Source organism: Podarcis muralis, chromosome 1 (assembly GCF_964188315.1).
Source record: "Podarcis muralis chromosome 1, rPodMur119.hap1.1, whole genome shotgun sequence".
NCBI classification, from domain to species: Eukaryota; Metazoa; Chordata; class Lepidosauria; order Squamata; family Lacertidae; genus Podarcis; species Podarcis muralis.
This window is the reverse complement of record NC_135655.1, coordinates 62,539,098-62,562,084: the sequence shown is the minus strand read 5'-3', so window position 1 is coordinate 62,562,084 and position 22,987 is coordinate 62,539,098. Positions and strand designations below refer to the sequence as shown.

Here is a 22,987-nt window from a genome sequence, read left to right as displayed (position 1 = left end):
GTATTGTTAGCCCAGAGAATCATGAAGTGAGAGGCAGAAATGCACTCAGGTTCTGGACACCAGATACCCAGATACTTTGCTCTCTGCTCAGACACTAACTTTTTAATGCCTACCAGAGCACATGAGAGTAATCCAGTAACACCGGTGAAATTAATTCCCAGTTCTTATGAGTTGTGAGTGCATAGGCACAAGGTATAACTCTGTCACCACTGAAGGATCTCAAACATCAGGAAAGATGACATTGGACCCAACAAACTAAACCTTGCGTCCATCTTATTCCCGGTGCTTTCTGGGTTTGACAGTGTGTGCATTGCTGCTATATTTAATGATAGGCCTTTGTCTCTATATTATCCATTTCTCCTATGTGGTTCAGGGCATCGTTACCCCACATTTTTTGCTATGCTGGAACCTTTGGAAGTTTTCCCTCCTTGATAGCCAGCACTGAATGTATGCTGTGATTCTGCAGCAACACGGGAAAAATGCAAATCTGGTATTTGGGGGGCAAAATTCAGCTTCCTAATAATCCCAGCTTTCATTTCAGAAAAACAAGCCTATAGCCCTGTGGGTGCAAAGATATTCTTGAAGGTATGTGGGCAATGCCAGCAAAAATCTCAGAAGCCTGAGAGGTGGCTGAATAAGGTTTCTAGTTGTTGGGGCAAGGCTCCAACGCTATAGATGACTTTATTTCCCTCCCCATGACCAGTGGAGTCACAATACAATCCATATGCATGTCTACTTACAAGTCCATCCCACTGAATTCACTTATTCCCAGGGATGTACGTATAGGATTGCAGCATCAGCATGCCAAAATTAACAACACAAACTGTGATAAGCTATATGGGTCTGATAAACGTGCAAAATCTGTACAGGAATGTAGAATTCGTTGATGCAGAATCTGAATTGCTTGAGGCAATTGGGGTTTGGGCATGGAATAAAGACAGGCTGCCTATAAGAGAGATAGACACTGAGTGACTAGTGCACTTCTGACCACTAATAAAGCACTACGGGCAGCGACAATTTTGTGGGGGGGGGTTCTGCTCCCAGCCCACCTGTGCACTGGCGAAACACATATAAGCATGCCCTATTACACACTGCCCCCATTCTGCCTTCTTCCAGGTCCAAAAGGTCCCACACATCAGTGATCACATGCCACTTGGATGTGCCCAAAATGGCCCCCGCATGTACTGTGAAATTCAGTGTAAAGATACTGCTGTTGGGTTCTTGGATAGCTTGCAACAATAACATGAAGGTGTCCCCCCCCCCCATTTTTTAAGGGGTGGAAATACCTATTATACTAAATTCCATGCATTACTTCACCAAATTACTCATCTTTGAAGGAGCCAAGATGCCAAAGTGCACAGTTAAGCTATGAAATTCTCTCACACAAGAAGTAGCGATGGCCACCAAGTAGAATAACTTTAGAAGAGGGTTATATAAATTCATGGAGAATAAGGGAGGCTATCAAGGGCTATGAGCAACAATTACTTGGTTCAACCTCCACTGCTGGGGACAGTATGTCTGTAAATACCAGTTGCTTGGAACCACAAGTGGGGAGAGTGTTGGTGGGCTCAGGGTCTGCTTGTGGGCTTCCCAATGGCATCTGGTTGGTCTCTGTGAGAACAGGATGATGGACGGGACTTCAGTCTGATCCAACAGGGCTCCTCTTAAGCTCTTCTGTTATCAGTGATGGCACCACTTATAAAATGTTCGGCTTTATTTGACGGATACACACTTTTGGAGGTGCACTTTTAGGATTGGGTTTGTGGAGAAATTGGAATAGAGCATTGATAACATTAACTTCTTGGAAAGAAGAATGATGTGCGTGGTTACTGAAAGCTAGGAGAAAAACGGTTTCAGATGAGCCACTGAAGAAAATACAGTTTATTTGCAAAAAAAATGTATATTTCCTACTTTCTTCTTCTTCTTCAGAAAATAATGGCCCTGTTAACACTTTTATTGTATGAGGTGGATACTAGGAACAGTGTTGTGTGTCTGTAAGGCATGCAGATATTGCAATAGGAGTGGCTGTAGAAATATGCCGGTAACTTACTTCATATTAAATGGAAAAAGACAGAAAGGAAGAGGAATGTGTTCATTCAGATCAGTGGAAATCATTGTTTTCATGAAAGACCACTATTTCTGCTTCTCCCTCCCCCTTTGTGATGGTTGGGAAATTAACATTTTGTAGTGGAAACCAACACTTTTATAATATAATAATTCACTGGGCAATGTAGGCCAATGAGTGCAGCAGCAAATGATGGATTTCATAAAATTGTAGAGTTGGAAGGGACCCAGAGGGCCATCTAGTGTGTTCTGCTGATATTTCTGTGTTGGCTAAAAAGTACAATCTATATGGTGCCCTCCCATAACTAGCATGTTGTCATACAAGTTAAACTAAACTACAAACTCCATTTTGTGTTGAATAGCACCATTTCTGATTATTGCTGCTATTATATTTAAATTGTAGCGTGAGCTAGCTGATTTCAAGTGACTTCCTATTGCTTGTATTTGGGAGTACGGGAGGAGGACAGGAATAGTTGGACATACGTAACTAGGAAACACACATAAACACAATTAAATATAAAATGCTGCTAGTAGTATTAGAAGTGACCTCAGCCAATTAAAAAGTATTAATAGAAAAAAATACTCCGGAGTCAAAACTCTGAGTTCATTGACATCACTCTCATTTGTATAATCAGGATTAATTTAGATTTCCTGACAAGGAGAAACAAGAATCCAGGACATTTTCTTGACCTTTTCTTCTCAGAAAATTGGTTTGGGATGAAATCACATTAACCAAACAGATGGTTAAATAGATAGCAAGGAGAAGTTTGTTTATGTTTTTAAAAAGAGAGAGAGAATCCTAGGAGCCTGTTATAGGTAGATTAAAATGTGGCTCTTTTGAAGGGTGGGGGAAGTGTTTAATTTTAGCTGATGAAGTTTTGCCTTTCTCTTAAAATGTTAGAAATCCATCACCTATAGCCCCACTTTCCCTCTCAGTGGAATAGCTTAAAGTGGCTTACAAACATAAAATCTAACATTAAAAAACAAAAACATGGTGATCCAACCAGTGAAATGCAGCTGTTCACACTAAAACCATCAGCAGCAAAATCATCATCACAAGAACACAAAGAGCAGTGTTTCAAATGGAATGTTTCCAATTGCTAGTAGAAAAATGGATTGGAGGGGGGGAGGGTTGACTTAAACTCTTAGGGCAAGAAGTTGCACGTTTAAGGTGCCACCACCAAGGATGATCTCTTGCTCATAGTCACTAATCTTGCCTCAGGTATGTGCAACAAGGATGCAACAACTGATCTTAAAGGCTGGGCAGATTCACATTAGAGGAGACGGTCATTCAGGTTTCTAAGACTTCATAGGTAATAGCCAGCACTTTGATTTGCACTCAACAGCAGCTCCACTTAGTACATGTTACAGTGGTACCTCAGGTTACAGACGCTTCAGGTTACAGACTCCGCTAACCCAGAAATATTACCTCAGGTTAAGAACTTTGCTTCAGGATGAGAACAGAAATTGTGCTCTGGCAGCGCGGCAGCAGCGGGAGGCCCCATTAGCTAAAGTGGTGCTTCAGGTTAAGAACAGTTTCAGGTTAAGAACGGACCTTCAGAACGAATTAAGTTCTTAACCCGAGGTACCACTGTATATAGTTTGTAGGAAATGTAGGCCAGACCCATACAAGGGGGAAAGGTGAGGGGCAGGGGAGATAATAATGTTTCAAGAGGGGTGTGGAGGAAAGCTTTAGAATGTATGAAAAGGAGGAGAGGGCTTGGGGAAGAATTGCCCTCCTTCAGCATCTGTGGTTACACTTCAAATTTCCAGTCCAGTATGCTGCATGCAAGGGAGTTAAAGCTCTTTCCAGGCTCATTTCTAACTCAGTGGGGAAAGGGAGGGGGCTGCTATGGCAGATGCCAAGTCTGGCTGAGGAATTTTCCATGCCCCCTACATTCATCCATCCAGCTAATAGCAAGCAGGTTGCCGACACTGATAACATGGTGAGGCACAGTCAGTATAAGGATGCTGGAAAGGCCTTTAGGGTTGCAAGCTGGCGCTGTGAAGAGGTGGAGGGGGTGGAAGTGGAAGTGAGAGAAACTATGATGTGACATAAGATGCCATGGTTGTCTGTGAGATCCCATGGTTTATAACCATGTTAACCAGGGTTAGTGTTATGTACCACTGAGGTCAGTATGCATTACAGTAGTCCATTCAGCTCTCTGCACCTCCTTTTAAAAAGTAAAAGAAACAACTCCAAAAGTTGCAGCTGGATATTTATTGGGACACTCCAACATGTCACAACATAGTAATAAGTTTTGGAGTTCTCCCCAAAATCAGGCAAGGTGGGGAAGGAGTTTAAACATTAGGCAATTTTAGACTTATTTCCAAGGTGTGGAGATTCCGGCCTGCACAAGTCTCTGCTAGGTGCTGCAGATATCAGCTTACATCCCTAAGGTTCTAGGAAAATTCAGCCATGGCTTCTCCCCATTTTGGGGGAACATCAAGCCCAGATCTGCCTCTTATACATAGTTTCCTAGTTCAGCAGGGAGGGAGAGAAAAGTTCAGGTAACAGAGTTGGGTTAGATTCTTGTCTAAGACCTTGGACAGCTGCACCCAGTCAGACTAGACCTGTGGTCTTCAACTACGACCATGCAAAATACATGGTAAAAAATTAAGAAATGGGTCCCCCAAATGCATGTTTGGGCTGAAAGTGCGGCCCGGCCCTGAAAAGTTTGACTTGGTCTTACTTGGCCATTAAGCCCCTCCAGACATCCTTCTCACTGTGCTTTCATGAAGATTTGTGCGCATAATCGTATTGGGGCAGTTATATGCAACTGGAGCATGCACACAAAGGCACAGTGGGCAACTGTGATCCTGGAGACCTCACATTAACACCTCTCTTTTAGTTAGTGATGACTGCATACCTTCACTGGCACTGCTAGGAGGATGACTGGGGAGGGATGGGGAGTAGTGAAAAACAAGGAAGTTTGATTTGAGCCAGGCTCTAGCCCTGCATCACACAAACTTATAAAATATAAACAATTGTACTCTGCACATGCTTGAAGGTACCATTTTCTCACTGATGTGTGTGCGCACTACAAACCTGCACACATCTAGGACTGTGGATGGAGTCCACCATGCACACTTCAACAGCCTAGGACTTTCACATCTCTTCTTTTCTTTTTGGCAAGGGTCTCGTGTTCTTTAGATACCACAGAGAGCTTCAAGAGGTGAAGCATTTCTACCTGTCACATACCTGCTTAAAGGCAAATGAAGCCCTGCTTCTTTAAAACAGCAAGCTTACATGACCTGTGGCACCTGATCTTTCTCGAAATCAAACACTTCCCTGGTGCAATTAGAGGCAGGATATTCAGGAGATGTATTCTTGATCACACTGTAAGTGTGATCCCTCTAAAAAGAGCCGCTTGTAGAATTACCTCTTTTGTTCTTATTAAATCTAAGATATATTGGCCATTTCCTTCCTCCGTATTTCCTTCATTCTTTCTTTATCACCATCTTGATGGATTCTTGCTCCCTGGAAGGGGGAGAGGTGCATGTGGGATTGTCTGCCTCGTGTACCAAAATAGTAGAGCCCTGCGGGATCAGACCAAGGGCACAGCTAGACTAAAACCCTGCTCTCACAGTGGTCAAGCAGATGCCTATGGGAAGCCAGTAAGGATCTGCTTGTGATTCTCAGCTGCTGGTATTCATCCAGTAGCAGAGACATGGCCATTATGGAGGCATATTGCCTCCAGTAGCAGAGACAGAGGTATATTGCCTCCAGTAGCAGAGCCATGGCCATTATGGCTAGTGGACATTGGTAGCCTTATCCTCCATGAATTTGTCCAATTGCCTTTCAAAGCCACCAAACTTAGTAACTATCACTACATCATGTGGGAGCAAATTTACTATGTGGCTGTGTGAGGAAGCACTTTCTTTTGTATGTCCTGAATCTTCCAACACTCAGCTTTGTTGGCTGATCCAAAGCACTAGTATTATGAGAGGGTTCATCTCTACCATGTCCCCCCCCCTTGCTTGTCTTTCCCCCCTAAATTAAGATACCCCAGAGATTACCCCCTTTCTTTGTAGAGGAGTTGCTCCAACCCCTTGACCATTTTGACTGCTCTTTTCTGAAACGTTTCCAATATCCTGTGTCTCCTCCCTCCTCTTGAAGCTCTGCAATTTCCTTGGCTGGCCTTGGGTCCTACGCAACTTGACTTGATGGCAGCTGAGCACCACTTGATGTTGTACAAAATACCGTGAGCCACCCTTGCACTGTTGACTTTGCTTGGCCTATCCGCTAGTTTACTAGTCCCAGCTGAGGCTGCATACTGGGTGCTGTAGTTAACCCTTCACAGTACAGTGGTACTTCGGTTTTTGAACGTCTCAGAAGTCAAATGTTTCAGTTTACGAATGCGCCTCGGAAGTCAAACAGCTTCTGCGGAGTCCCCCCCCCCCCCCACAATTTTCTCTATTGAATTTGCAGGCCACCCTTTGCACCTTGGTTTTCGAACGTTTCGGAAGTCGAACGGTCTTTCGGAACAGATTATGTTCAAAAACCGAGGTATCACTGTGCTACAATTCCCAGCACCCCTTAACAAACTACAGTACCCAGAATTCTTTGAGGAGGAATAGAAATTGCACCTTAAAGGTATAGTGTGTAGATAGCCTAAGACTGACATTTGCATCACTGTCTGTGCAATGGGCCTAGGAGATGCTTTAAGAGCCTTGATCTTCAATCCTGAACCCCTTGAAATTCCTAAGGACATGTAGAGGACTGCAATGAGGACCACATTTCAAGATCGTTATGAAACCAAAATCTTTGGCAGCACAAGCTAAAGGCACAACTGCAGCACCTTTTTAGAAAAGGAAGAAAAAGCATGAATACTTTACAAAAAACTAAGTTTTCAGCTTAATGATGATGATGATGATATTTTTTTAAAAAAATTGTCCCCCGCCCACCTGACTGGGTTGCCCCTGCCACTCTGGGCGGCTTCAGCGCTTCCAAATCGCAAGGTAGGGAAAACCCTCTTCCAGAGTTTTAAGGAGAAAGCGAAACAAGTGACGAGGGAGCATCATCGAGCACGTGCCGGGGCGGCAACCGGAGGCTGGCAGCGATTTTTCCTCCCCCCGCCCCCCCCCTAATGGGAGGCATCCTTCGCATGCGTCGGGATTGCGGTTCCTCGTTAGTGCTGCCAGCGGCGTCTCCCTCCGAGAGGCGGGCGGGGCGTCACGTGACCTCCACGCATGGCGCGCGTGGCTTCCCGTCCGCACATCCCACCCTAGCGGCGCTCGGGAGGTTTCGATCCGGCGCTAGGCTGACCCGAGGCGAGCCGCTGATAAACAATGCGATCTCTCCGTCCGGGCCGAGATCAAAGGAAGCTGCTCAGTCGTGTGTGAAGGGGCGGGGCGTGTATTGCAATTATTAACCTCCGCCACGCAATTTCCACTCGCAATAATTTAATCTGTGTTGGCGGCATGAGCGGGAAAGAGCTGCGCGCGCGGGAGGGGACGAGTTGCAAAATTTGGGCAAGTAGTGGGGGGGGGGTGTCTCTTTTCTCCCTCTCGCTTCCCAAAGCAGCCCCGCAGGAGCCCACTTGGGGTGGCTGGCTTTTGCAAGGAGGCGCGCTTTTGAACCAAAAGAATAAATTAAGTTTTGCGGGGCTTTGTTGTTGTTTTTTAAGCGAAAGGTGAGTTTGGGGTTGCGTTGCTTCTGCCTGTCTGGTTCTGTCTGCGAGAGAATCCGCCGGCTGGCTGGATCGAGCACGTTTGCCCGCTGCGTGTTCTCTTCGAAAGTGACTAGTTGTAACGTTACCCGGAGCCTTCATTAATAAAGAATGTTTGTTATTATCTTGATTGCATTCTTAATAGGCAGACTATGGAGAGGTCAGTGAGGGAGCTATATTTAAATGGATCTGGTTTGTTTAATGCACGAACAAGTAAACCAATCTTTTCCAGCTTTTTAAGGGATTTCGTAACATTTCGAAATTGCTATTAAAAGTCAGGCACTGGAAGGGGGGAAATAATAAAATTTTGTTATTGGTATTCTACCCATCTCCTCACCCAACGCCTTTCTGTCAATTCCACTTACTCCGGAGTAGTCCTATTGCATTGTGATTTGGGGGGGGGGGGGAGGCTTGAGCATGACCAGCCTGCGGATGGGTCTGGCTCAAACTAACCTGGGAAGGCATAAGTCTCTGCGATATGCGTGGCTGTTACTGGCTTTCAGTTCTTATTTGCAACTTTGCTTCGCGATAAGGCGTGGGGGTGGGGCGGGGAAGCGATCTGGGTGCCTATTCCAACCCGATCCTCTTCCTTCCCTAGAGAGATCTGGTCGACCAACCCTACCCAGGCAGGGACAAAAAAGTTTGTAGCAGGCGAAAGGGAGCCCTCCCCTTCTAGGGAGCAAACAGCGTTTGCCGTCCGGCCTTGGGATGGGGTGGGAGAGGCAGCGCGGTTCCTTTAAAGCGGGCACCCCAGTCCTCGGCGTTCCTACTTGGAAGCGGCTTGACCAATCGAAGCCCAAACGGAGATCTAAATAATTCCTGAGTGAGCAGAAGCCAGCCACGGGCGGGGGGGGGGGGCAGGCGGGCTCGTGCGAGAGAGGCTCCTACGCCAGCCCCCCCCCCTCCGCCCCGCTGGGGGGGGGGGAGAGGAAGGGAGAGAACGAGATCAGAGGCTCCCCACCACGCCGCTGCCCTCCCACCCTTCATAAAGCTTTGATGAGACATTCGAGCTGCTCGCCTCCTCCTGTGTTTCTGGAGCTGCAGGAGGCGGCTGCAGGGACTGGACGGCTGGGAGACGATGTGACTCTCCGGAGGAGACCCCAGCAGGCTTTGTGTGGACGGCAAGGTAGGGACGGGGGGGGGGAGAAAAGTTGACTCGAGCCGAGCTGGGTGGAGAGAGAGGCGCCCCGGAAAGGGGCAGCAGCAGGGGCACCAAGCAAAGCGGGAGACGCGAGAGGGCGTCGGAAGGGGAGGGCTAGGGAGCTGCGGACCCGGGGCTCCGGCAGGACCCTGGGGGGGGGGGTGATTCCCTTCAAGAAGCTGATGGAGCGCCGGGCGGGTGGGAGGTTTGGGAGCGAGGGGATCGCGGCGCCATACGCCCGTCGGGCCCGTCCGCTTCCTCGGAAGTAAAGCCCGAGAGCGAGCGCAGCCCTAGGTAAGCGTGGCCCAAACGAGCGAGGTTTGTTGTCCGATCACCAGACACCTGCTCGCTTCGCGGCTGGCAGGGACTTGGCGCCCTCGCTGCCTCCGGGGGTGGCCACCTCTGGCCAGGCTGTGGCACGACCTCGCTCACCAACGCGCGCACTTAGTTCTCGCTTGCTCGCTGCCTGCAACTTGCCGCGCACTTTCCTCTGCAGAAAGCCCACCCGACGGAGGCGGTGGGTGTCCGAGGGCGGCAGGAGAGAGCGAGCGAGGCAGGCGCGCCGCTGGAGCCCACTCGCTGGAGCCCAGGCAAACAGGCAGGGCTTCCCCCGGCTGGTCCCTTCCGACGGTACGTGGAGAGGCGGGGAGCCCCTCGAGGCTGCAGCGCAGCGGAGCGGAGGAAGCGGGTTTGGGGGCGGCTGGCTGCCTGCCGCGCGATTACTGGTGGGCGAGGTAGGGGTTCCCTCCTTTTAGGGCAGCCTTCTTAAGACTGCACCTGCGGGTTTTAGGAAGGAAGGGTGGGTTTTTGTGACGGGGGGGCGTGCCCCCCCCCAATCCAGCAAAACAACCCAAGCAGCGCTGCAATTGCGATACTCCTTGGGTTTTTGTGGTGGTCTAGTTGTATGGAGCGAGTTTGTTCGGGTGGTGGTTTTGTGCGTTTTTAATGGGACAGGGGGCCCTCTGCTGGTCAGAGAGAGAGGCGCAGCGGCTGAAGGCCCAGAGGAGAGGGCGGGATTCCAGAGCAAAGCGCCGCCGCCGCCGCCAACCTCTGAATGGGAGTGGGAGGTCTTCTGCTCCACGCAGCTGGGCGAGGTGGGATCATCCGCGTCAGGCTCGATGCGTCTTACATCGCTGGCTCGGAGGGGCCTCGCATCCAGAGGGGGATTTCCTTGTGTAACATAATGTGCTAGAGGAACTTTTTTGCATAAGCACTCCTGCCCAGATGAGAGCAGCCAGGGCGCGGGGAGCGCTTCCTGATGAGAGCAAAGGCAGGCAACTGGGCAAGCGACAGAGACCAATCTTGTATGTGTGAGAGATGTAGGAAAGCCAGGGAAATGGGTTCCTGCCTGGAACTCACTCTCTCTCTCTGAAAATTACTGGAGATCAATCTCCTTTTAATACAATGCCCACCCACCAACGTTTATCTTAATGATTAACGGGAGGAAGCTGCCAAAATATTTGGGTACAGAAATGAGCTTGCAAGCAAAGAATGCAGTTCCTAATGGATTAAACGGAGGGGCGGGGAGAACATGGGGACAAAAGTGAATCTGGGGGAGCTGTTCTTCACACGGATTGGAGAATTACGTCTAGGCTGCAGTCATTATATGGTATTATACATGGTAGTGAACTCAATCGGCTTAACTTCTGAATGAGCATACATGGGGGTGCACTTTTAGATGGGGAACTGTGGATTTCTAGATTTGGACTGCTGCTTTGACCATGCTAGTTCCATGCTGCTGCTTTGACCATGCTGGTGCTGCCCCACCATCCTCAGTCCGCCTTCAGGGGTTCCACTGCCTGTCACCTTCCTCCACCTTGGTCTCAGCATTGCCCCATGTAATGCAGGGAGGAGGATGGGAACAAAACAAGTATTAGTTGGCTCTGGCTCCACCAGCCAATGGTGGTCTCCCTGCGTACAACCCTGCTTGTCCCAATGGGCACCAACCAACCCTGGACTCTGACAGGCTGCTGGAGCCCCACCAGAGACTTTGAGTCCAACAATATCTGGATGGTCAATTCCAGGGTAGATAAATTTATGGATAAGACATCTGTTTACACACATTAGCTATGATAGCTTAGTGTACGTTTCCGAGCACGATTCAAAGTGTTGGTGCTGACCTTTAAAGCCCTAAACGGCCTCGGTCCTGTATACCTGAAGGAGCGTCTCCACCCCCATCATTCAGCCCGGACACTGAGATCCAGCGCCGAGGGCCTTCTGACGGTTCCCTCATTGCGAGAAGTGAGGCTACAGGGAACCAGACAGAGGGCCTTCTCGGTAGTGGCGCCCGCCCTGTGGAACGCCCTCCCATTAGATGTCAAAGAGATAAATAATTACCTGATATTCAGAAGACATCTTAAGGCAGCCTTGTTCAGGGAAGTTTTTAATATGTAACGCTGTACTGTTTTTAACACTGATTGGGAGCCGCCCAGAGTGGCTGGGGAAACTCAGCCAGATGGGCGGGGTATAAATAATAAATAATAATTATTATTATTATTATTATTATTATTATTATTATTATTATTATTAGTGGAACCTCCATGTTTCAAGGATCAGGATGTTTCAATCAGGATGCTGGGGTGCATAGATTTTAACCTGCTCCAGGGAATGCAAGTCTGTTGCAGCTACCGTATTTTTCGCTCTATAAGACGCACCAGACCACAAGACGCACCTAGTTTTTGGAGGAGGAAAACAAGGGGTGGGGGGGAATCTGAATCTCAGAAGCCAGAACAGCAAGAGGGATCACTACGCAGTGAAAGCAGCAATCCCTCTTGCTGTTCTGGCTTCTGGGATAGCTGCGCAGCCTGCATTCGCTCCATAAGACGCGCACACATTTCCCCTTACTTTTTAGGAGGGAAAAAGTGAGTCTTATAGAGCAAAAAATACGGTAATTGCTTGGGAAATGAGTGACATAGGTTTGGCTGTGTGCAGTGGTGGCTGCATGGTCCATCTCCCCACCAGCCCAAGAAACTGGCCATGTTATTAGGAGTAATTCCCTCTAGCATTGCCTCAAGTTCCTTCCATCACTGTGATTCAAAATCTAACTTGAGTGTCATCTCCTGGAAACAAAAAGTTTCACTCATTCTTCAGGGTATGTAGAGATCTATTTATGACTTGGGAAACTTGACGTTGTTGTTGCTGCTGTAGAGAGAATTAGGATGTGTGGCAGCAGCAGTGGGGATGCATAACCGCCTAGGTATGACACACTGCCAGAGGTTATAAATGGAATGTAACGGGAAGTTACTCTGTTGGCTGCAGCTCAGAATTATGCATCTACACAAGCCAGCAAGGCTCAGTAAGTGAACGGAAAGAGACACTTGTTGAAATGTAACCTTTACTGGAATTTAAAACACGCCGGTTACCATAACTGGAATTCCAGGGCTATAAACTTATTTGTCCTTTTTGTCTACTTCGCTAGACGGAAGTCTGTGTGTGTGTGTATGCTTTCCGTAAATTATTAAACTCCTTTTATATTGTGCGTTCAGTCGGTGGATGGGGGGAAACAACTTAATAAAAGCAAGCAATCTCTATATATTTCTGCAATACTCACCTGTGCATTTCATCCACTCATTGCAAAAACAGAATATTCATTTCCTATTCGTTGCTTTATCAGATCTGCAATAATTTGTGATCCCAATCTTATCACAGTGACCAGGATTTAAAGAGATCCATATGGCTGTCTAAAGTGGTTTTGTTTGCACACAGTGATTCCCCCCGCCCCATGGTCCCTTGACCTTCTGCAGCGTCTTATAGTGTGTGCACATCCACACCAGGGCTTGCTGTGGAAAGGGAGAGACCGGGAATGCTCAGTGTACAGATGGCACTTCAAATCCTATCCATTATTTGAAAGTGTTCATCCCATTCATTTCCATGCACCTTATCTACATGAAAGTTTAGTTAGTACTGTAACAGAACTTGGGTCTGCCATTCTCTTTCCCGCAGAATAAGCATTTTCCATTTCAACAGGGGTTGTGTTGCTTTGGCCATTTGAGAATCTGGTTGTTCAAGATCTATTTTGAAAATTCAACTTGCAACCGGGGATTCATAGGTTAGTTAAGCATTGCATGCATGACAAAGCATAACTGAGGACCACAGATTAAGCTCCTGCCACCCCAGTCCTGAATGTGGAATGAAATCCTGTTATTTTAAATGCATCTTGGATCCAAGTAAGTTTGATTAGGATCTTGCTGACATACACATGAAACTGTTTAATAGCACTGAGTAGCATAGAGGATTAGGTACCCCATCCTAGTTATTATCATAACTCTCTTAGCATTCGTATTTGGATCTCAAACAGGCGCAGCAGCAGAATTAGGCTGCTGTGTCAACAAGACTTCATAATGCATTATAGCACTTAACCTGTGCTTGAAACACTTCATATACATTGCCTTGAGAATCCTTACGACAGCCCTGCCCAGTAGATCATTATTATCCCCATACTGTACTGCTGAAGCTGATAATAGTGGCTTGCGTAAGGCCAGCCTTCCCCCACCAGGTGCTTTCCAGATGTTTGGGATGACACCTCTGTGCTGTGCTGCCTGGAGCCTGATGGCAGTCATCGTCCAAAACATCTGGAGGGCACCAGGTTGAAGAAGGCTGCCTAAGACCATTGAACAAATATGTGGCTAAGGTGAGATTTGAATTGGGGGGGTGTGTGCAACCAATTCAGTGCATGTTTACCCAGAAGTAAGTCTCACAATGCATAAAGGGGTTTATTTCTCTCTTCCCACCAACCATCACTGCTGCAGATCGCAGCTGCAGTCTCTGTCCTCATCAACTTTCTTTAATTTCTGTTAAAGTCAGTGCGTCTTACTTCCAGGTAAATACAATTCTGCTTATGCTACAAGTCACCTAAATGAGGTGCTTTTGAAAATGCTACCTAGTAATTATTTTCAGATGTCCAAACAATGAATGAACTATTTGGCAGCTTTGTTGTGTGCTATTGATTGCTCTAATTCTTCAATTTTTTATAAGATTAAAAGAGCAATGTGTTACAACCACGTGCATTCTTTTTTCCCAGAATTGCCATTAGCCTCTTGCCTTGAACGTTAAGGGTTTTTCTTTTTTCCAAAAGTACTTTTTTTAATTACTTTGTTTGCTATACATTTTTTTTTTGAGGTTATTACCGTTTTGAGATCAATAACCATTACTTATTTATGTTTCTAGTAACTGGGTTTTAATGTATGCAGAGAATCTATCCTGGTAGTATACAGCAAGTACCTGTGTTATCTTTAATTCATGGATTGATAAAAATACTCAGAATTGAAACCATTGTGATATTTATAAATGCATGTACACACAGAGGCAATGGTCCAGGCTGTGTGGCATGAGTAAAATAAAAAGATAATGATGATTACTTGTTTATACTGCCCCATTGAGTGAATTTCATTGAGCCACTGACTGGCAGCATGAATGACAAGGCTTACTATTTCACCTTCAGTAGGCATGTGCCATCTATTCATGTAACTTCAAAGCAGCAATACTTTTAACTTAAGTCTATTACTATGATTGAATCTCACACACTAGTTTTCATGAGCGCAAAAAAATTGTGGATAGCTCCTATTAATTTAAAATTATATATACGGTACATAATTCCTTTATATGTCCTGAATAACTGAGGGTTGGCTCCTAAAAATCTGAAATATCTTTCTGACTCTTAACTTTGGTCCTCTTTTTATGTGCTTAGGATGACACCATATTGGCCTAAATATGAGCCTCACTTTCCCCCCAAATTCCGACTGTGAAAAGTTAAAGTGGGGCTTATATTCACGACCTTACGGTATGCAGCCAGGAGTGCGGGGCAGACAGCACCAGGAGCGTGGCAAAGCGGTACCCGCCCTGCACATAGTCCCTGTCCTCTCCCCTAAGACTGGGAAGGGAGAGAGTGATGAAGGGGAAAGGCTGTCAGCAATGCAGCATGGCTCCCCCCCCCCCCAGTATGCAGCCAGGAGCAGCAAGGAATGGAGCAGCTTATATTTGGGTATTTTTTTGCCCCCCCCCCCCAATTTTAAAGGTGCTACTTATATTTGGGCCAATATGGTATTTTATTCATTTCTCTGTAAAAATTTATATCCTGCCCTTCCTCCAAAAGGATCCCAGGGTGCCAAATATCTTCAATAAAATACAATTACAGTGGTACCTCGTGTTACATATGCTTCAGGTTACATACGCTTCAGGTTACAGACTCCGCTAACCCAGAAATAGTACCTTGGGTTAAGAACTTTGCTTCAGGATGAGAACAGAAATCGTGCTCTGGTGGCACAGCGACAGCAGGAGGCCCCATTAGTTAAAGTGGTGCTTCTGCTTAAGAACAGTTTCAGGTTAAGAATGGACCTCCGGAACGAATTAAGTACTTAACCCGAGGTACCACTGTAAAAGTAATTTAAAAACTTCTAACAAAAACTAACACATGTAACTAAAGCAGAAATGTTTTCAGCAGACATCTAAAGGAATACAATTATGGCAGCTGCCTCATGTTTGGAGACAGGAAATTCTGAAGTACAGATGTTGCCAGACGGCAATCCCTTAAGTAAACTGGTCCCAAGCATGTAAGGGCTTTATATACCAGTAGCAGCAACTTGAACTCGGCCTGATGGCAAACTGGCAGCAAGTGAAGATCTTTGAGCACAAGTGTAATATGCTGATGGACCTGGGTGCTTCTTGGGCTGATGGAGCATGGGTGCTTCTTGGGCTTGACAATCAGAAGGTCGGCGGTTCACATCCCTGCAACAGGGTGAGCTCCCATCGCTCTGTCCCTGCTCCTGCCAACCTAGCAGTTCAAAAGCATGTCAGTTCAAGTAGATAAATAGGTACTGCTGTGGCGGGAAGGTAAACAGTGTTTCCATGCACTCTGGCTTCTGTCATGGTGTCCCATTGTGCTAGAAGCGGTTTAGTCATGCTGACCACATGACTCGGAAAGCTGTCTGTGGACAAACGCCTGCTCCCTTGGCCTGAAGTGAGATGAGCACCGCAACCCCATAGTTGCCTTTGACTGGACTTAAACGTCCAGGGGACCTTTACCTTTTTACCTTTATGCTGATGGACTCTACCTGACAAACTGTCAGCAATCATCCTGGAGCGTTCTGCACTAACTGCAGTTTCTGGAGCATACAAAAGGGAAGCCCCATATAGAATGCATTGCAGTAGCCCAGTCTTGAGGTTTCCAATTTCTGAACCACTGAGGTTAAGCTGGCCTAGTCCAGGAACGATTGCAGTTGCTTAATCAGCTGAAGCCTGTGAAAAGCTCTCCTACCCAACAAGGTCACTTGGGTCACTCTACTGACAATGCTGGATCCAGGAGACCTTTTGGGCTGTCTTCTGGAGGCACCACAACCACACTCACTGCAGGCAGTCAACTACTTTCTTGGACATGAGAACCATCCATTAGTTATCAGCATTTCTGGCAGATGCCCATAGAATCCCTGCTGAATGATTCTGTGCAGTCTTGGCACAATCGCCATCACCTTGTACATTGATACGGGTTGGTTCTATTCTTCATCTTACCTACTAGTTTCCCAGTGCGTCTGGTCAGGATTGGCATCTGGTTCTGAGTAAGCCAACTGAAAACTAATCCAGGCAAGGCTGAAGAACATCTGATAATTTGCAAATGCTATAGCTTGAGAGACAAGGGAGAAAGGAGAGAGAGACACACAGAAGGGTCTCATACATTGATTTCAGATGTAGATGCCTACAAAGGGTGCAACATGCATGCACACTGGATCAAAACTGTTTCACGGTGATTTCATCTGGATCATCTGCAATAAATGAGTAATGAAATGGTATTAATTCTGGAGCACACTGCTAGTGTGGAAGTAACCATCCCTTGCTCACTCATGTTTCCATCTTTGTGAACTCTTACGTGCTGTCCAGAGAAAGTTTCTGAATAAAGGCAGGCCTCGCCACTTGCATCGTCTCTCCCCATATCTGGAATTGGGGGTGGAAACTGGTGTCAGCAAGTAGGGAAGAAACCCTGGAAACTGCCTTATGCTGAGTCACGCCATTTGGCCATCCAGTGCAGCACTGTTTACACTGGCAGGCAGCAGCAGCTCTCCAGGATTTCAGACAGGGATTATCTACCATCCCTGCTTGGAGATCTTTGGCACTGAACCTGGAACCATCTCCAGGCAAAGCAGATGCCCTACACTGAGCTATGGCCCTTCCTCATTCATCTCCAGGGAACTACAGTGGTACCTCAGGTTACATACGCTTCAGGTTAAAGACCCCGCTAACCCAGAAATAGTGCTTCAGGTTAAGAACTTTGCTTCAGGATGAGAACAGAAATTGTGCTCCTGCGGCGCGGCGGCAGCAGGATGCCCCATTAGCTAAAGTGGTGCTTCAGGTTAAGAACAGTTTCAGGTTAAGTACGGACCTCTGGAACAAATTAAGTACTTAACCTGAGGTACCACTGTACCTGAAGCCTATCTAGCAGCACAGTTTGAATTCCCTCAGAAATGGCTCTCTTCTACTCCTGTGAGCTTCTCAAGCTACAGTTCACAGGGTTCTTCTTTTTTGAAGGAGGTGATGCTGTGCTCTGGATGCATGGTGTGTGTGTGTGTAGCCCTTGAGAACTAAGAGAGGATTTAAACCCTTGTCTGACCCTCAAGCCAATACACAGCCCCATAGGAGGTGCACCATATCATGTATGTGTGGCAGAAGCTGTTCCTGCTTGAATTCCCCCCTCTGTGCAAATGGCCCACCCTGGTGCCCACCGTGCCTGCCCTAGGCCTTGTTGCCTATAGTGTTAGGCCTGTCTCTGGTAAAAAGGATTGGGGCCTGCTCTGAAAGAACAGAGGAAATACAACTCTTTGGGTTCAGGCCAGTATATCTCACTCAGGGCTGCAGATAAAATCGCTACTTAACTCTCAATATGAGGCAATTGAAAAAGAGCTGTTCACTATTGTTTATTTAATGAAAAGAGATAAAAAGAAAGGCCTTTTCTTTGAGATTCAACAACACGGAACAATTTTCCCTCTGTAGTACTGCCACTTAGTGTTCAACTTCACTGAATCACAGCTGGAAAACCCATTTTAAAAAATTGCACTCTCTGTTAGAGTCCTATTTTTCGTGCTACAGGGAGGATGTCATCATTCGAAGACTGTAAATTGTGGTTGGCATAACAAGCCAAACGTCTCGAGCATTTTATTTTTTTACAAATCACTTGACGGAAGGCATAAGGTTGTGTGCCATGGCAGGAGATGAGAAAAGATCCTCCTGCTTATTTAAATGTGTGTTTGGTAGTAACTTTGTGGTGGTACTACTTTTAAAAAGTCATGGGAAATGGGCACTGGCTGCATTTGTGGACCAAGACTAAACACAAGTCGTCTCCCCAAAGTTTGAAATTGAAATAAATGAGCCGCTTGCCCTGTTCTGCTTATTTGTCCAGGCGCAACCAGGCTTTTGCACAATACGCACTTGCTTGTCACTCCTAAGAGACAGTGTAAAGAAAGACAACTTTCAGTAAAGATTTGTTTTTGACACTCGTGTTCTACATTTGTTTCCCTTAACTGCTCATTGCTTGAACCCAGAGTCCAAAAAACTGGTTTTCTTGTTTCAGTCTCAGTAAACTCAACTGTTTCAGTCTCAGTAAACCCGAAAGGTACAGCACAGAAGAAAACTGAACTTCACAAGAGTTGTAGCTATCTAGAATAAGGTCAAGCTATTTTCTTTGGGAAAAGAGGTCAACAGGATGCTACGAGAGCTCTGAGCAGAGGATATCTTTAGCCCGAGCTGTAATGCTTACTCTTGTTTTAAGTGGCTGCTTCTTTAATATCTACAGATGTTGCTTCCAGCCTTTGATTTATGGCCGCATTGGAAATTTTGTTCAGTATGCTGAGCATCGTGACAGAGGCTCCTGTGCGAGCGGATATATCCCTTTTAATAGGTTAATTACTAACCTGCATTGACTTGTTTTCACATAATTGTTATGAGCACTCAGCCCCCTCCCCTGCAAAATTGCAGCTTAATGGAACACCTCTTAATCATCTCTAGGAGAGGTTTATATACTGGCACGCTCCATCTTACCAAAAACTGAACTGTTTTCTCCTGAGTGTTGTGTTCTGAATATGAACTTAAGGAACAGAGCTCTGGCTTAGGGGAAAAAAGAACAAACTCTCTTTGTATGTCACTAGTACAAGGGGTACCAAAATAACATGCCCTTTACTTTTCACCCTTGGGGCCAAGCTACACATGTGTATAATATAGTCCTGTCATTTTTTATTTTTTTTTATTTTAATTGTAAACAAAGAATAGCTTTGACAGGCTGCAATTTTGCAGGGAAAAACAGCATGCAAAATATGGATTTATTTAATAAGCAGCAGATCAACATTAAACCAAAGTCCATTGAACGTGTTTACAGTCTGTATGCTGTAAACTAGTTAAATTTAAGTATTTGTATTACAGTTAGTTCAGACCATCTGAAGGTCATGGGTCTTTTATAAACTCAGCTTTTGTGCTGTGCTGTAGTCGAGGCAGTGACATCCCTTTGAGGAACATAGGATAAGACTGTGAAGATATGTCCCATCTTCTACGAAAAACCCCTTAGTGTTGTTATGGGCCTATGACAGCGAAGATCATGTAGGGGCTGAGGTCACTCCCTTGGTCTTTGGGATAACATGCCCTTCCAAATCGCCTTTCCACAGTGGTGTGGAGCAACATAACATCTCTTTACCCAGACCTGTGGGTAAACATCTATTGTTGCTCTACTGCTGGGCGTGGGACAGAAATTAATGAGGAAGCATCAATCTCATGCCATGCACACACGGGGGGTGGGGGGGTGGGGAGAGAATAGTGTCATTTTTCTCTCTCCACTTTCCCAATTTTGTGCCCAATTTTGTGCATAATTTTATACACTGTAAGTTGTATCCAGCTAACATTTACTCAGAGCAGAACTAATTGGATACAACCCGTCTGTTATGGAAATTTCTCTTTTCTACACTTGCACTCCAGTGCATTATAATAATAATAATAATAATAATTTATTATTTGTACCCCGCCCATCTGGCTGGGTTTCCCCAGCCACTCTGGGCGGCTTCCATAAAAACCAAAGATACAGTAAAATATCACAGATTAAAAACTTCCCTGAACAGGGCTGCCTTAAGATGCCTTCTGAATGTCAGGTAGTTATTTATCGCTTTGACATCTGATGGGAGGGCGTTCCACAGGGCGGGCGCCACTACCGAGAAGGCCCTCTGCCTGGTTCCCTGTAACTTGGCTTCTCGCAATGAGGGAACCGCCAGAAGGCCCTCGGAGCTGGACCTCAGTGTCCGGGCAGAACGATGGGGGAGGAGACGCTCCTTCAGGCATTATGCCCAACAAAGGGATTAAGTCTCCCCTTGCATCAATGCTGGCTGCTTAGCACATGATCCCATGTCCTGCTGTCATACCATGGGAGAACAGCTGGTGCAGAGAAATAACAACTTGTCCAAGGCTGGGCAACTACTTCCCCACTGAGTTCTTCAAAACCAGAAGCTTCAGAGAATGCAACCAATCTGGGACAACATCCGCAGCTCTTCCCACTGAAGAATGCCTGGTCTCTCTCTGGCCATATCTGTGATATTAGTTATAATGACAACTTTTTAAGATATACCAGTATTGACTTTCATCAGGTGTGTTTCTCATCACTATAAGGCTGGTCAGTTCCTCCAGTCCAACATGTTGCACTAAGGCAGAAGAGTCCATAGCTAAACATCCTGGACAGGGCAGTCTGTGATCTCTCTCTGTGTGTTGTCAGATGAAACCCAAACAAAGCTCTCTGTCTTTGGAAAAATATAGTGAGTAAACAAACCAACCCCCGTGTTGCAAAAAGGAGTCAGCAATATCAAAAGCAACACGATGGCCAGAAACAATAACAATGTGAAAAACTTTATGGAATAATTCGAAACATCAAAACTAACAAACTTAAGTCTCTGAAAGTCCTTAAATGAATCACGGTGCCAGACTTTACCCAGCGGAGAAAAATATAAACAGTGAGCCACAACCTGTTTAAGTGGCTGAAGTGCAGATACTACGGTAGCTTGTAGATCACTATAATTAAGGTTGCTATCCTATCTATATACTTGGGAGTGAGTCCCCCTTTAATGGGCCTTTCTTCTGAGTAGAACCTACATAGTGTTGTTCTGTGTCTTTCCTAAATTGGCTAGACCTAAGCTACAGATTGGGGACGCGGGTGGCACTGTGGGTAAAAGCCTCAGCGCCTAGGGCTTGCCGATCGAAAGGTCGGCGGTTCGAATCCCCGCGGCGGGGTGCGCTCCCGTTGCTCGGTCCCAGCGCCTGCCAACCTAGCAGTTCGAAAGCACCCCCGGGTGCAAGTAGATAAATAGGGACCGCTTACTGGCAGGAAGGTAAACGACGTTTCCGTGTGCGGCTCTGGCTCACCAGAAGCAGCTTTGTCACACTGGCCACGTGACCCGGAAGTGTCTCCGGACAGCGCTGGCCCCCGGCCTCTTAAGTGAGATGGGCGCACAACCCTAGAGTCTGTCAAGACTGGCCCATACGGGCAGGGGTACCTTTACCTTTTTAAGCTACAGATTACCGGTGGATACATTATTTAGAATTGCTAGGTTCTCCTTTCCTGCTTGTGGGTTTCCCACAGGCCTCTGGTTGGTCATTGTAAGAAGAAGATGCTGGACTAGATGGGCCACAGGTTCTTATGTTCTAAAGAAGCTTTCAGAAACTTGGAGGAGCTAAGAATCTTCCATTCCTGGAGAATTACAGGGTTGAATCCAGAGGTAGCTTGTCATGCTTTGGTCTCGCAGAAATGGGATTCTGTTTATTAATTACATGGACTTCTAGCTTTCATTGTGTAGCCCTCACAAGGCAGTGCACAAGTAAAACAAAAACATAGCATGGGACTAACTTGTCTCATTGATTTTAGTGGGATGGGCAGGGCAATCTTAACCCCCTGATTCACTCTGCTAGAGGGGTTTAGGGTGTGGCAGAGGTGTCCCTCCAACCAGCTTCTATTCAGAGGAAGTTGAGGAGCAATCGTGGCAGATCCACTGCTGCATTTGGAGAAATGCCTCAGCAGATGATCTTTCTATGCAGGCAAGAAGGAGGACCTTCAGATATCCTTGTCCCAGATTGTTTTAAAGTAAAAAGAGACCAGCACTTTTAATTATGTTGGAATTGGGGACCCAGTTAATAACTGGGCAGCTACATTCAGAAGTTTCCAAACATAGGCAAAGCCATGTTTCAAGTATTAGACACTATGTAACTTTAGCAGAATGTTTCAAGAGCACAGGTAACTATGACAATGTCCTTTTTATTCAGGCAGGGTAATAGCTGAAACACCAAAGGATGTTTGGTGAAAGATGCTTTGTGCAATGGACACTTGAAAGGTCAGATCCAATAGCAACCCCAAGCTGTCAACTTGATCCTTTAGGATTAGTGTAGCTCCATCCCAAAGAGTTTGAATGCCAGCTTCCCAAAATGTATGTATGTAGATCATTTGTATTCCACACTTTGTCTCAGAGACACTCAGGGCAGCTGTAAACTTAACCATCTAAAACTTTGTTGGCTGGATTGACACCCAGTTTATCGGCATTCATCTAGCTCGTTACAAGTCCTGGCACTTGCTGAGAGTGTCCACTGCCTCACCTGGACTAGATGAAAAGGAGAATCTAGGTGCAGATCTCCAGATCTCCACATGACTACCAGCAGCAGTTTTGTGAAGGTGTTTAATAGCACTGGAGGCAAGAGGCAACAAAAAAAGCTGGATCATCCCAGACAGGGGATCTGGAAGGATACTATGTCAATAGTACTCTAAGCCATGGAGAGGTCCAGGAGAATCAACTATGTTGCATTTTCCCCTGATTATCTCCCAATGCAACTATTCTAAAGCAACCAAAGCAGTTTCAGTCCCCAAAGCAGAATGGAAGCCAGACTAAAATGGGTCAAGATAACCTGTTTCACACAGGGGTACCTAAAGTTAGGCAGTCACTTCCCACGCATCCAGCTATGTTCAAGAAGACAAGGAGAATGAGGAAAAGGTAGGGAAAGGGGGATGGTATGGAAAGCAATTGACTGATTCCACAAGCAGCACTCAATTAGAACAGCATATCTGTGTCTTTCTCATGAATAGATACATTTGAAAGCATTCCATCTAGCTGTTTCA

General features: G+C 46.2%; 1 protein-coding gene across 5 annotated transcripts in view; it reads left to right on the top strand.

Moving 5' to 3' along the window:
- BDNF (brain derived neurotrophic factor) overlaps nucleotides 1-22,987 on the top strand; it is a 74,408-nt gene that overhangs the window by 26,463 nt on the left and 24,958 nt on the right. The window contains exon 1 of one of the 5 annotated variants that reach the window (XM_028729485.2): nucleotides 8,385-8,862. The exons of 3 other annotated variants lie outside the window; for them this stretch is intronic. The gene's annotated coding sequence lies outside the window, so the exon portion shown is untranslated. Of the gene's footprint in view, nucleotides 1-8,384; nucleotides 8,863-9,404; nucleotides 9,508-22,987 lie in introns of those variants that run through there. One more of the 5 variants, XM_028729507.2, reaches the window with a different exon arrangement.